Raw genomic sequence first — 15,481 nt, forward strand, 5'->3', positions numbered from 1 at the left:
AGTGACTGCCACTGACTTATGCCCACGTCCGCTGATAGTCCAAGTGTTCAAGCTTTCTTTGGAGAAGTGCGGCAAATTGGTTTTATGTTCTTATCAGAACCTTTAAATATTTGCAAAGCACAGGACTGTAAATATGTGTACCCAGCATCTCATGAATAAATAAGATTCTTTTATGGAAAAAATAAAGACAGTTGGTCTGGAAAGAAAACGTGAATACTCGTACTTGAACCAACCAAAGGCTTGACGCCTCACCAGTTTTTTCCTCCTTTCACATACTGCCTTGAATTTCACCCACCGCCACAATGTTACATCTCTCGCTATTTTCTTTCATTATTTTCATGGTTATTTATCTACTGCTTGCTCTCAGGCACCACCTGCGGCCTCACTGCACAAAACTACTAACACAAGAGTCCGCTATTATCTGCAGTCTTTTATTCCTTTTACAGGTAAACTTTGGAACTTTCTACCTCATTCTGCTTTTCCTCCTTCCCATGACTTCAACTGTTTCAAGAGAACTGCAGAACAAAATTCTTAATTTACGTATATGTATCTATAACTTCTTTCAAGCTTCACCGAATGATAGGAAGCGTTGTCCGTCACGATCACCGAATTTGAAGTATTTGGGAGCTGCTGCTTCCTAAACCATTCCTCAAAAAGCGTAGAGTTCATTTGGTTGTGATAATCGCCGTCATTTTTAGCTTGAAACACTAACTCGGTGTTGTCTACGAAGCCATTTTTTGTCCCAGCATGAGGTATAATCAAACGACTTCCTTTCCCTGTTGCCTGTCGTACTCCAGTGGCTTGAGGTGGTGTGGTGTCTGTCCAACATTTTCCAACTGTGTAATTCTGATTCACCCAAGTTTCATCCAGATATACGATGTTCTGGGAGGCCTGCTTGACTTTTTTTTATTTCTTGCAAAAACGTAGCGCGAGCTGCCGCAACATCACTCCTCTCCATCAGGAATTTGCGGCCATCAACCTTGGCATGTTTGAAGCCAATCTCCTGCAGAATCTTGTGAAGGGAGGTTTTGCAGCCACTGAAGGATATTTTTTTCCTTCAGTTCTTCTCGAATTTTTGGCAGAGTCGGGAGTTCATGCCTCTTATAAAATGCCAAGACTGTTCTTCTTACAACACATTTATCAAAGTCTTCTAGAGTGGTGACAGGTGCAGAATATCTCCTCTTCTTTTGTGACAAAAAGACAGTCCTTTCTGGTGATGCCCAGCCTCGTTTCGAGCAGATTCTCTGAACAGTTTTCTCGGAAACGTTGGTGGCTTTTGCAGTTCATGCAGTTGCTTTTGAAGGTGGCATAAGGAATCCATTACAAGATTTCTCTTCAATGAAATACTTGTTGACGTAGTAAAGCATTTCCATTTCTCTGCTATCAAGGACCCTGGAGTTGTAGCTTCCATCATGGGTGGTGGCCAGAAAGGAAGTGAGCAGTCTCCCTCAACACGTCCATCATTTTATTCCGCCACTTCTTCAAAATCACTTTCCCACTCCTCCTCCTCCACCACCCCCACTAGCAGGACAACGTGGCAACATAGGAAAAATATTTGCCACGTCTTAGAATTTATACAAATCGTAGTTATAATCCTAAACATCGACACTCATTGTACTATGTAACTTCCTTTACTATATACATAATACATAAAATATCACTTTCAAATAGCACACGGATGGGAAACAAAAGAGAGAGGCCCATGTACGAGGATTGATTTGGCAGCCTGGCTAGAGGTAAACCACTATACTTGCTCCACCTTGAAAGAACTTCTTGCTCTGAACAGACTATAATTTCTCCCCTTTTTTTTTTTCGTGTGTCCTTGATTAATCTTTAGACACGTAAAAATAGCAGATAAATAAAATCAAATAATGCTAGACTCAACATCCTAACAATACAGTAAACTTCACTGACAGTACCTACTAACAAACATGCAGGCGATTCTCACCATTATGGGAGGAGGCAGCAGGCACTTGCCGAAACGATAGTTACTCCCAGTGAGGTCTAAAGCACTGGATCAGAGGGTGCTGTGAACTTATCATGAAACCCAGCTGTAACCTCACTGAACATTTCCCTTTATCTCACAACACAAGAGAGCAGTCATAGCCTCTCCTCTGAAGACAACTCTCTTACTTCACACAAAAATACAAGCACCTGATTACACACACACCCTTCACTCAAAATTCAAAATTATCATAGCGACTCAAACACCAGCCTCGGAGTTCGCATCTGGGGAGGGGACCACAAATGTCCCCAGGTCGAACTGCTCTTCTGGTATCAACCCTAAGTGTCTTGACATCCCCCTCAACTTTTTCTTCATTAACTTCTGCAACATTCGCGGTCTTAGATCCAATTTTCAATCTGCAGAACACCACCTCTCCTCTACTAAACCTCATCTTCTTTTCCTCACTGAAACTTAGGTGTCTGAGGCAACTGACAGTAGCCTCAGACACCTCCTACTTTCTCTATCCTCATTTTCAATCCAAAGCTGGATGTTACGTCTATGTGCGCAAAGACTTAACCTGCTCTCGTGCCCACACTCAAATTTTCCGAGTTTTCACCATCTGGTTACGACTACAGAGTCACTCTCAAACTAAGTTTATCTGTGCTGTATACCTCTCACCTAACTCCTCTGACTATAAGAAATTCTTTGACTCCTTAACTTCCAAAGTGGAGCACATTCTGACCCTCTTCCCTTTTACGGAGATCTCCATTCACGGAGACTTCAATGTTCACCACAAGCTTTGGCTTTCCTTTCCCTTCACTGACCATCCTGGTGAACTACCCTTCAACTTTGCTATCCTCCACGACCTAGAGCAATTGGTGCAACACCCTACTCGTATTCCTGACCGTCTTGGAGATACGCCCAACATTCTTGAACTTTCCCTAACCTCTAATCCTTCTGCTTACGCTGTCACCCTTTCTTCTCCTTTGGATTCCTCCGGTCACAATCTCATTTCTGTATCTTGTCCAATCGCTCCAATCTGTCCTCAAGAACCCCCTAAGCGGAGGTGCCTCTGGCGTTTTGCCTCTGCTAGTTGGGGGGACCTGAGGAGGTATTTTGCTGATTTTCCTTGGAGTGACTACTGCTTCCGTGTTAGAGACCCGTCTTTGTGTGCTGAGCGCATAACAGGGGTGACAGTGTCTGGCATGGAGGCCTACACTCATCACTCTTTTTCTCGACCTAAACCTTCCAAACACAGCCTGTTCTCGTGCTATACACGATACAGAAGTGGCCCACAAGAGGTACTTGAGTCTTCCATCACCAGAATCTCATGCACTTTATATTTCTGCCCGGAACCATACCAAGTCTGTTCTCCAACTATCCAAAAACTCCTTCATTAATAGAAAGTATCAAAATCTTTCAAGATCTAACTTCCCTCATGGCTTCTGGCATCTAGCCAAAAAATATTTCCAATAACTTTCCTTCTTTTTTACCTCCTTTATTTCAACCAGATGGCACCACTACTATCACATCTGTCTCTGAAGCTGAGCTCTTCGCTCAAACCTTTGCTAAAAACTCTACCTTGGGCGATTCAGGGCTTGCTCCTCCCTCTCCTCCACCCTCTGACTACTTCATGCTACCATTAAAATTCTTCGCAATGATGTTTTACATGTCCTCGCTGGCCTAAACCATCGGGAGGCTTATGGACCTGATGGGGTTTCACCTATTGTTCTCCGAAACTGTGCCTCCGTGCTTGCACCTTGCCTAGTCAAACTCTCATCTTTGTCTATAAATATCCACCTTTCCTTCTTGCTGGAATTTTGCCTACTTTTAACTTGTTCCTAAAAAGGATGACAGTTCTAATCCCTCAAACTACCGTCCTATTCCTTTCATTTCCTGGCTATCTAAAGTTTTTAATCTATCATCAACAGGAAGATTCTTAAACAACTATCACTTCACAGCCTTCTATCTGATCGCCAGTATGGGTTCCGTCAAGAACGCTCTACTGGTGATCTTCTGGCTTTCCTTACTGAGTCTTGGTTATCCTCTTTTAGAGATTTTGGTGAAACCTTTACTGTTACCTTAGACATATCAAAAGCTTTTGATAAAGTCTGGCACAAAGTTTTGATTTCCAAACTATCTTCATACAGCTTCTATCGTTCTCTCTGTAACTTCATCTTAAGTTTCCTTTTTGACCTTTCTATTGCTGCTGTGGTAGACGGTCACTGTTCTTCTCCTAAATTTATTAACAGTGGTGTTCCTCAGGGTTCTGTCCGGTTCTCTTCCTATTATTCATCAATGATCTAAACCAAACTTCTTGTCCTATCCACTGAAGATACGCTGATGATACTTTTCCACGTCTTTTCATAAACGTCCAACCTTTCAGGAAGTAAACATTTCACGCAGGGAAGCCACAGAACGCCTGACTTCTGATCCTCTCTTAAAATTTTTGATTGGGGCAGAGCAAACTTGGTTTTGTTCAATGCCTCAAAGACTCAATTCCTCCATCTATCAACTCGACACAACCTTCCAGACAACTACCTCTTCTTCAGTGATACTCAACTGTCCCCCTCTTCTACACTGAACATCCTCGGTCTGTCCTTTTCTTATAATCTAAACTGGAAACTTCATATCTCATCTCTAACTAAAATAGTTTGTATGAAGTTAGGCGTTCTGAGACGTCTCCGCCAGTTTTTTTTTCACCCATCCCCCCTCGCCAGCTGCTAACTCTGTACAAGGGCCTTATCCGTCCATGTATGGAGTATGCTTCACATGTCTGGGGGTGTTCCACTCATACCACTCTTTTAGACAGGGTGGAATCATTAGCTCCTCTCTTTTAACTAACTGTCTTCAGCCTCTTTCTCATTGCCGTAATGTTGCATCTCTAGTTAGCTTCTACTGGTAATTTCATGCTAATTGCTCTCCTGACCTTGCTAACTGCATGCCTCCCGTCCTCCCGCGGTTTCGCTGCACAAGACCTTCTTGCTCTCATCCATATTCTGTCCACCTCTCTAATACAAGAGTTAACCAGTATTCTCAGTCATTCATTCCTTTCTCTGGTAAACTCTGGAACTCTCTGCCTGCTTTTGTATTTCCACATTCCTTATGATTTGAATTCCTTCAAGAGGGAGGTTTCAAGACACTTATCCTTCATTTTTTATACCACCACTTCGGACCCTGTTCGGGAACTGGCATCTCAGTGGGCTTTTTTTTATTTACTGGATTTTTGTTGCCCTTGGCCGGTGTCCCTCCTACATAATAAAAAATATAAAAAACTCCCTCCAGCCAAATAGAATGACCTTTGTGTTAGCTGAAGCCTTGTCACATAACTTTCTCTATCGTGTGACCTTGAAACACGATATCGGTGACCTTACTTGACCCAAAAGAGTGGAGAGAGACATAATGATGTCAGACAGTGCTTGCCTCAGGGTAAAATGATGCGGAAGTAATTTCGCAACATAATGTAATGTAATGTTGCGATTGGAGTTCATGTTTCGAAATTTCACATAATGAACAGAAATTTTAAATAAAAAGTGTGACGGTTGGAAATTAATGTACGTAATGAATAAAAACAGATTCAATAAACATCATGCAATGCGTCAAGTTAAGAGAGATAGAAAAAGATGCACACACACACACACACACACACACACACACACATATATATATATATATATATATATATATATATATATATATATATATATATATATATATATATATATATATATATATATATATATATATATATATATATATATATATATGAGAGAGAGAGAGAGTAAAGAAGGAAAATGTTATTGCTTTCTTTTTTTTTGTTATTACTGCTTGAAGGAAATACTACTTAAAACTTTGAAAAAGAGAAAGAATTACTAGTTTCTTCCTTTCCTCACTAGGAGAAAAATAAGTAATTGCATAATAAAACATAATTGATTGAAAGAAGAAGAAGAAGAAGAAGAAGAAGAAGAAGAAGAAGAAGAAGAAAAAGAAGAAGAAGAAGAAAAAAAGAAGAAAAAGATGATGAAGAAGAAGAAAAAAAAAAGAAGAAAGAATCGATGATAAAGATGAAAAATTATATATATATATATATATATATATATATATATATATATATATATATATATATATATATATATATATATATATATATAGATAGATAGATAGATAGATAGATAGATAGATAGATAGATAGATAGATAGATAGATAGATAGATAGATAGATAGATAGATAGATAGATAGATAGATAGATAGATAGATAGATAGATAGATAGAACAGCGAGAAGGGTAAACGAAAAACAAATTAAATGCTATTTTGTATTGTGTATTCTTATCACTTTTCTTGCTTAAGAAATAAATGATTTAAAATAAAGGAAGAAGAAAACTAAAAAAAAATAAAATAAATAAAATAATCAAATCAAATGAATTACGCTAATTTCTGCTTTTTTTCTTTTTTTCTTTTTTTTCGTTTATTCACTTTTCTATTTTTTTTTTTTTTTTTCCTTTTCGCTGTTACTTTTTTTGTGGACAACCAATTTTCATCAATCATACTATTCATAATATATACTTCACATTATCTATCTAATCCAAACCATTGTAACTTAACCTTATCTTACTCTATCTAATCATCGCCAGCCATCATCGTCTTCTCAGACTTAACAAAATAAGAATAAAATGGATATGCTTTACATAATACAATAAATCAAATGAAAGTAAACATACAAATAATTTCTTAGCAGGTAAATACATGTTCATTTGTTCACCCTCAATGATAACATTTAAAAGAATATATAGGTGTGTGGCTTTTGCAAATTAATGTTTCTTTGTGTATTATTATCATATGAAGATGTGTTATATACTACCGTGTGCGTGTGTGTGTGTGTGTGTGTGTGTGTGTGTGTGTGTGTTTAAATGTGTTTACAATATATACTTATAACATACCTACATACGCACACATTTTTATTTTTCACACACACACACACACACACACACACACACACACACACACACACACACACACACACACACACACACACGACAAAGCCTCAACTCCTTTATATAATGAATTATTAATTTGTGTCTTTGTAGCTGGTCAATAATAAAAAAATGATGTTTCCATTCGTCTTCCAGTGTCCTTCACTATCAACAGAGGAAGGCATGATATTGAACTTCATTGGAGGTCTTTTTAAAAAAAGGAAAGGGAACGGTAAATGCTACATATCTTTTGCTTGAAAGTTATAAAAGGACTCCATCAGAGTTATAAGTCTTATGAGATGACAGAGGAGGCATCTCAATGACACAGAGGGGGGAAGGTAGCAACAGCAACAGCAGCAGCAGCAGTAGTAGTAGTGGTAGTGATGGTGGTGGTGCTGGTGATGGGTAGTAACAACAGTAGACGCAGTAGTAGTAGTAGTAGTAGTAGTAGTAGTAGTTTTTTTATGCAAGAGAGTCACTGGCCAAGGGCAACAAAATTATTAGGAAAATAAGGCCCACTTATGTGTTAGTTCCCAAAAGACTGCCGAAAGAAAAATCAGATAATGAAGGATAAGTGTCTTAAAACCTCCCTTTTAAAAAAAGTTAGGTCATAGGAAGGAGGCAATACAGAAGCAAGTAGGGAGCTCCAGAGTTTACCAGAAAAAGGGATGAATGACTGAGAATAATGGTTAACTCTTGCATTAGAGAGGTGGACAGAATAGGAATGAAAGAAAGAAGACTATCTTGTGCAGCGAGGCCGCAGAAAGAAGGGAGGCATACAGCAGGCAAGATCAGAAGAGCAGTTAGCTGTAGAATGAAATAGCTTTTTCTGGTAAAAAATAGCTGTAGAAGACAACAAGAGAAGCAACATTGCTGCAATGAAAGAGAGGCTGAAGACAGTCAGTTAGAGGAGAAGAGTTGATAAGATAAAAAGCTTTTAATTCCGCCCTGTCTAAAAGACATTGGGCGTAGTAGTAATACTGTAGTAGTAGTAGTAGTAGTAGTAGTAGTAGTACTAGTAGTAGTAGTAGTAGTTGTTGTTGTTGTTGTTGTTGTTGTTGTGGTTGCAGTAGTAGCAGCAGTAGTAGTATTAGAAGTAGTAGTAGTAGTTATTGTTACAGTAGCCCCAACAGAATCATCAACAACAACATTAAGAACAACAACAGCAGCAGCACAAGTAGTAGTAGTAGTAGTAGTAGCAGTAGTAGTAGTAGTAGTAGTGGTAGTAGTAGTAGTAGTAGTAGTTGTTGTTGTTGTTGTTGTTGTTGTTGTTGTTGTTGTTGTTGTTGTTGTTGTTGTTGTTGTTGTTGTTGTTGTTGTTGTTGTTGTTGTTGTTGTTGTTGTTGTTGTAGTAGTAGTAGTAGTAGTAAAAGTAGTAGTAATACAGTAGTAGAATGCGTGGTCAGCTACAGCAACACCGCTATTTCAGCGAGAGCGTCTACATTCATACTCATCAACGGCAGCCTACACACTACTGCCTGTTGATTTTGACAATTTGACTCAGTCAGGAGGAACTATGGTGTTTCAAAATGACTCGAGTCAGATGATTCTTATGAACTGAATCGAATCGATTCAGATCATGAAAAATGAACACGATTCTTGATTCATCAGGATGTGTCAATGGAAGCGTTAACACCAGACTATTGCAGAAAATAAAATCATGCTGAATCAAAGCGATTCACTGGTGCGTTCGAGTCTAGGGTTGCCATATCGTGGAATTTCGTCTGCTAGTGTAGAAATATTGGCAGCTGAGCGTGGAATATATTTCCACATCCGCACCTTCCAAGGAATTGTGTGAATAGGAAAAGAATATGTACTAAAATTATGCAAATTTCATGGTAATATATATATATATATATATATATATATATATATATATATATATATATATATATATATATATATATATATATATATATATATATATATATATATATATATATATATATATATATATATATATATATATATATATATATATACAATATATATATATCACAGTAATATTATGTTCATGAAATTAGCATACGTTTAATCTTTCATATTAAGAAGAGGATTCCACGTAGGTGTGAGACAATATTCCACATTTCACATGATGATGATGTGAGAGTTAAATACGGACTGTGTTTATCGCCTACTGTGAGTGAAGGGTAAAAACGTATAATAATCCACAAAAAGTAAAGGAATATGTGAAATTTCACGTCATTAGCAGCTGACAAAAACAGACAACACACGGTACTCCACACAGTGTTGTGTAGAAATCCGGTAACCCTGATTCGGACCCATTTTTTCATCAGTCACGGCGAGGCAGTGAAGTAACCATCATCTGGCCGGACGTCCTGAGCAGTTTTTATTTATTTATTTATTCATTTATTTATTATTATTCTTTTTTTTTTTTATGTATGAGGGACACCGGCCAAAAGCAGCAGAAAATACAATGAAAAAAAAAAAGGCCCACTGAGATGTCGGTCCCCAAATAAAGTCCAAAGCGGTAGTAAAAAATAGAAGGTTATACGAAGGTGGAAATACAAAGGAAGCAGGGAATTCCAGAGTTCATCAGAGAAAGGGATGAATAATTGAGAATACCTCTTAACTCTTGCATTAGAGAGGTGTGGACAGAATAGGGGTGAGAGAAAGAAAAGTCTTGTGCAGCGAGGCCGAGGGAGGACGGGAGGCATGCAGTTAGCAAAATCAAAAGAGCAGTTAGTATGAATCATGGAAAATCATTGCGTGCATCGCTGTGAAAAATTTTAATAGGTAGCATGAAGTAGTCAGAGGGTGGAGGAGAAGGAGGAACAAGCCCTGAATCATCCATGGTAGATTTTTTAGCAAAGTTTTGAGTAAAGAGTTCAGCTTTAGAGATAGATATGATAACAGTGGTGCCATCTGGTTGAAATAAAGGAGAGAAAGAAGAAGCAAAGTTATTGGAAATGTTTTTGGCTAGGTGCCAGAAGTCACGAGGGGAGTTAGATCTTGAAAGATTTTCACAATTTCTATTAATAAAGGAGTTTTTGGCTAGTTGGAGAAAAGACTTGGCATGGTTCCGGACATAAATATAAAGCACATGAGATTCTGGTAATGGGAAGCTCAAGTACCTTTTGTGGGCCACCTCTCTATCATGTATAGCACGAGAACAAGCTGTGTTAAACGAAGGTTTGGTAGGTTAAGGTCGAAAAAAAATAGTGAGGAATATACGTCTCCATGCCAGACACTATCACCTCTGCTATGCGCTCAGCACACCGAGACGGGTCTCTGACCCGGAAGCAGTAGTTATTCCAAGGAAAATCAGCAAAAATATCTCCTCGGGTCTCCTCAACTACCAGAGGCAAAACACCAGAGGCACCTACGCTTAGGGAGATCCTGAGGAGGGATTGGAGCGATAGGACAAGATACAGATATGAGATTGTGATTGGAGGAGCCAAATGGAGAAGATAAGGTGACAGCATAAGGATTAGAAGTTAAGAAAAGGTCACGAATGTTGGGCGTATCTCCAAGACGGTTAGGAATACACGGTGTTACACCAATTGCTCTAGGTCGTTAAAGGCTAGTTCACCAGGATGCTCAGTGAAGGGTGAGGAAAGCCAAACCTGGTGGTGAACATTGAAGTCTCCAAGAATGGAGATCTCCGTAAAAGGGAAGAGTCAGAATGTGCTCCACTTTGGAAGTTAAGTAGTCAAAGGATTTATTACAGTCAGAGGAGTTACGTAAGAAGTATACAACACAGATAAATTTAGTTTTAGAATGACTCTAGTCGTAGCCAGATGGTGTAAAATTCGAAAGAGAGAGCGGTTAAGTCATTGCACACAGATGCAACATCCAACTTTGCATTGAAAATGAGGATAGAGAAAGTAGGAGAGAACACAAAAGGGGCCACTGTCAGTTGCCTCAGACAATTGTATTTCAGTGAGAAAAAGAAGATGGAGTTTAATAGAGACGAGGTGATGTTGTACAGATTGAAAGTTGAGGGGGGGGAATTGTCAAGCCTCTTAGGACCGATACAAGAAATTCAGTCCGACCTGGGGACATTTATGGTTCCCTCCCCAGATGGGAACTCCGAGGCTGGAGTAAGAGTCGCCATGCAAGTGCGACAGCATTGGATTCATGTGTTGCGTGAGTACTTTAGCCTGTCTTTAGTGCGTGGTGGGTTCCTTAATGTATCTAGCTTAGCTCTAACATAACCAACACGTCGTTAATTGTTCCTTATTGAGGCCGTTTCACACTGACTGCGATGCTACGCCAGCTGGTGATGCGAGACCAGGTGGCTTTCAATCGGTTGCGTTATTTTGTATAAAGCTACGCGAGTGATGCCTCCGATGTGGCCTGCGATCTCCTGGCCCGCGATTTTTCGCGGCATAGCATTGCTCCAGCACTGGCAATGGTGCCTTCGCGACACGTGCCCCGCCGCCCTGCGCTGCACCCAGACAAGGTTTCCAGTAGATTTGGATACTTTTTGCCGGTACTGCTACGTCTTTACATAAGTCACTGAGTTACGTGGATACGGAATCGAATATGAAGGAAGAATGGGTACTTTTTAGTGATTTTGTATGAAATTAGCTATATTTTCTTCTTGAGGCCAACCAGGAAAACGGAAAAAAAAAAAAATGGCCGCTATATTTCTACCTTGAGTTGGGGTAGACTTAACGGTAACTCGTAAAAAACACTGTCCTGAAAACGGAGCGAGCAGCGATAAAGGTGACCGTCACCATAACTAGTACAGCAGATGGCGCGTCACACCTCAAGACACCATGAGAAGAGGACTCGCTCAACCAAATTTTTGTGGCTTTAATCTGTACTCTTTGTTTTTGTTATTATAGATTAGCATCTCTCTCTCTCTCTCTCTCTCTCTCTCTCTCTCTCTCTCTCTCTCTCTCTCTCTCTCTCTCTCTCTCTCTCTCTCTGATAGCAGGCTGCACTGTGCCGTATACTCTAATGAGTGACATTCATACAGCAGGCACCCTATTGATCCTACATCAGATCCTACAGGCGGATAAATCTTAATTAGTAGTGCCTCCATATTCCTTTGTCATCCTTCCCCAGTCCTGACAAACTTAGGGACCTGGCGAGAAAGTCGAGTTTTAAGATATAGGAGGCCAAAGAAGAAATTTCTTTTGTCAATTTGGAAATGCCTAAGGAGGGAAATAATATTTTTGGTGAATTAACATAAGATAACCCACCCTAACCTACACGTAAACTACCTAAATGAAGCCTAACATAGCCTAAACCTAATCTTATTTAAATTTGTCTGGCCTACGCTCAACCTAACCTAAGACTACCCAAGTCAGCTCCTGTTCTCACAACAATTTAATATACAATGATTTTGCGAAGTGTACTCACAAAATTTAGATGAAGTTGTTGAGGCAGGCGCTTCTTGTGGGCGATTTGTGCTATAGGGGTTGTGCAGCATAGCGGTCTCTTTCACAAATACTTGTAAACCATTATTGCGATCAGCAATGGCCATAATAAACACTGATCATAAGAACATAAGAACATAAGAAATAAGGGAAGCTGCAAGAAGCGACCAGATTTACACGTGGCAGTCCCTGTATGAAATATACCTACCTATTTCCACCTATCATCCCCATCCATAAATCCGTCTAATCTTCTCTTAAAGCTCCCTAATGTCTTACCACCAACAACTTGATTACTGAGTCTGTTCCATTCATCTACCACTCTATTTGAGAACCAGTTTCTTCCTATGTCTTTCTTAAACCTAAATTTTTCAAGCTTGAACCCGTTATTTCTTGTTCTGTCCTGGTTACTGATCCTAAGAATTTTGCTTACATCCCCCTTGTTATAACCCTTATACCACTTAAAGACTTCTATCAGGTCACCTCTTAACCTACGTCTCTCTAAAGAATGTAAATTTAACAGCATCAATCTCGCCTCGTAAGGAATACTCCTCATCCCCTGTATCCTTTTAGTCATTCTCCTTTGTACTGATTCTAATAGATCTGTATCCTTCCTGTAATGTGGGGACCAGAACTTCACAACGGAGTCTAGATGAGGTCTGACCAGCGCCAAATATAACCTTAATATTACTTCGGGCCTTCTACTTTTAACACTCCTAAAAATGAGTCCTAATACCCTATTTGCCCTGTTTCTGGCGTCTATGCATTGCTTTCTTAGATGGAGTTCAGAGCTAACTATAACTCGTAAATCTTTTTCGTACCCTGAACCTACCAGAGTTTCGTTGTTTATTGTGTACCTATTGTGGGTGTTTCCTCTATCTACGCTAAGTACTTTGCACTGCATTTGCCATCTGTCCGTCCATTCGTTCATCTTATCTAAATCTGCCTGCAAGGCGATGCCATCCTATTCTGACCTAATTAATCTACCTATCTTTGTGTCATCCGCAAATTTACTAACATCACTACTAATTCCACTATCCAAGTCATTGATATATATTAAAAACAACAATGGCCCTAATACTGATCCCTGTGACACCCCAATAATTACATGTTATCTGTTTTAATTCTACTGTTAATACAACACTGCAATGTGTCCTGACGTATAACGAGACGCCTCCTCCTCTCCTGTTTTCCCTGTCTTCATAGAACAGTGTATAACCATCTATCTTAACCTTTGGATTACTTTTCCTGACATATCTAACCAAGTTTCTGTTAAAGCAATGATATCAAGGTTCTCTACACACGCCTTTTCTCTAAGCAAGTCTGTTTTATTCCAAATACTTCTACAATTTGTGTAGTAAACACTTAATCTATTCCTCATCTTGTATGAGCTAGTTACCTTTCTAGATTTAACTAATTTGTCAATCATTTCGACCTCACAACCTCTTCCTTCCTCCTGACTAACGAAAAAAGCGCTGGAGTGCAGTTACCTCCCGCTCTAGTGTTCTGCCAAAATCCGAACACCCTGGCGTGATAAATGCACTCCATCCCTGGCGTACAAGGTGTCCCTGCCATAGGAGAGATGCCAGTTGTTGATGAACGTCCAACCATTACTCTTACAATGATTCGCGAGCCTGCAATTCACTGTAATAGGCCTGGGTAGTCACTCAGCACCAACTCCCCTCCTCAGCAAGACACCACACAACACAGGGATCCCTCCCTTGTCCCCGATCCCATCCAAAACCTGCCTAAACCTTCCGAACAGCTCCTCACTCCTGACCTTACCGAGATCATTCCCTCCCGCTCTGGTCTGTCAAGTTAACTAACAAAGTGATGCTTTCTTCTCCCACACAGAGGCACTATCTTTCTCTTCCCTCCACATCAGCTTGGCATTGTCGACCTGTTGTTTGTTTATGTCCAGTTCGAGGAGCGGTTCGCTGTGAAATGTCGATATCCTTGGTCTTCTACGTAGCTGTGCCCTTCCCAACAATGAGATATTGCAGTTGTGCTGGGAAGGATGCGGTCTGTTATGAGAGCAAGGAGTGTCCCGGGATCTCGCTGCTCCACAGGCACCATGAAGCAGTCTCGAGTCTCCCGACACATGGCGGCGAACACCCTCTGTCCTTCCACCAGCCTGCTCACATCGTACGTTCGCTTTCCAAATTTACTCTCATCTATTTCAACAAAGTCATGCCCTCTCCAAGCAACACTCACTGAACACCTCTCGGTAAAAGCTAGTCCAATCATAAAATATCCTTGTCGCTTATTTTCTGTTCACTCCGAACGAGCAAGTACGAAAAGGACTCGCGCACGTAAGCGTCCACAAACACCAGAATGATTTTCCTTTGGAGCAGTAACTCAAGCAAAAATAGATTACACCGTTATCACAGTCTGTGCTGCATTTTGGCGCCATGACGGAGCTGAAACTAACGTGAAAGTTAACGGGCTGACATGTGCTCACCATCGAGTGCGCAGGTCCGTATGTTCTGCTCTCTGATTGGCAGCTTTAAACAGCATCACGTGATACAATGTCGCGGTAACCACATACCTAAATACCAACACACGCTGTCTACCGTGTTCATCCACGCTAGCTTCATCGGCATTCCAGCTGTGACCTCACTGAACGTTTTCCTCTGTGTCTCACAACACAAGGGGGCAGTCACAGCCTGCCCTCTAAAGACAACTCTCTTCCTTCACACAAGACTGCAAGCACCATTATACACACTTCACTCTAAATTCAAAACTATCATGGCGACTTTTGCACCAACCTCGGAGTTTCCATCTGGGGAGAGGACAACAAATGTTCCCAGGTTGGACTGCTCTTCTGGTATCGAGACACATTCGTAAGGAGCCGCTATCGGTAAGATTATCCCCCCCAACAAGTATGATACGGCATTTAGAGATGGGTGGTGGAACTGAAAAGATTGTTTCGATGGTTTAATTTTCTAACAGTGTCTGCGACTCTTGGGATAAATGCTGGGCCCTCATAACTGATGGTGATGTGATGGTGGTGATAATAGTAGTAGTAGTAGTACTAGTTGTTGTTGTTATAAGTCGACACACTCCTCTCGGTGGCGTTCATTCTACCTTCCTACGCTGCCTTTGTAACAGCAACACTGCATGCTATTTCAGCGAGAGTATATGCGTCCATACCCCTCAATGGTTAGCTGTTGATTTTAGACTTAGTTGGAAAGGTGCTGATTCTAAATGACTCGA

Source organism: Scylla paramamosain, chromosome 46, assembly GCF_035594125.1.
Source record: "Scylla paramamosain isolate STU-SP2022 chromosome 46, ASM3559412v1, whole genome shotgun sequence".
Lineage (NCBI taxonomy): Eukaryota > Metazoa > Arthropoda > Malacostraca > Decapoda > Portunidae > Scylla > Scylla paramamosain.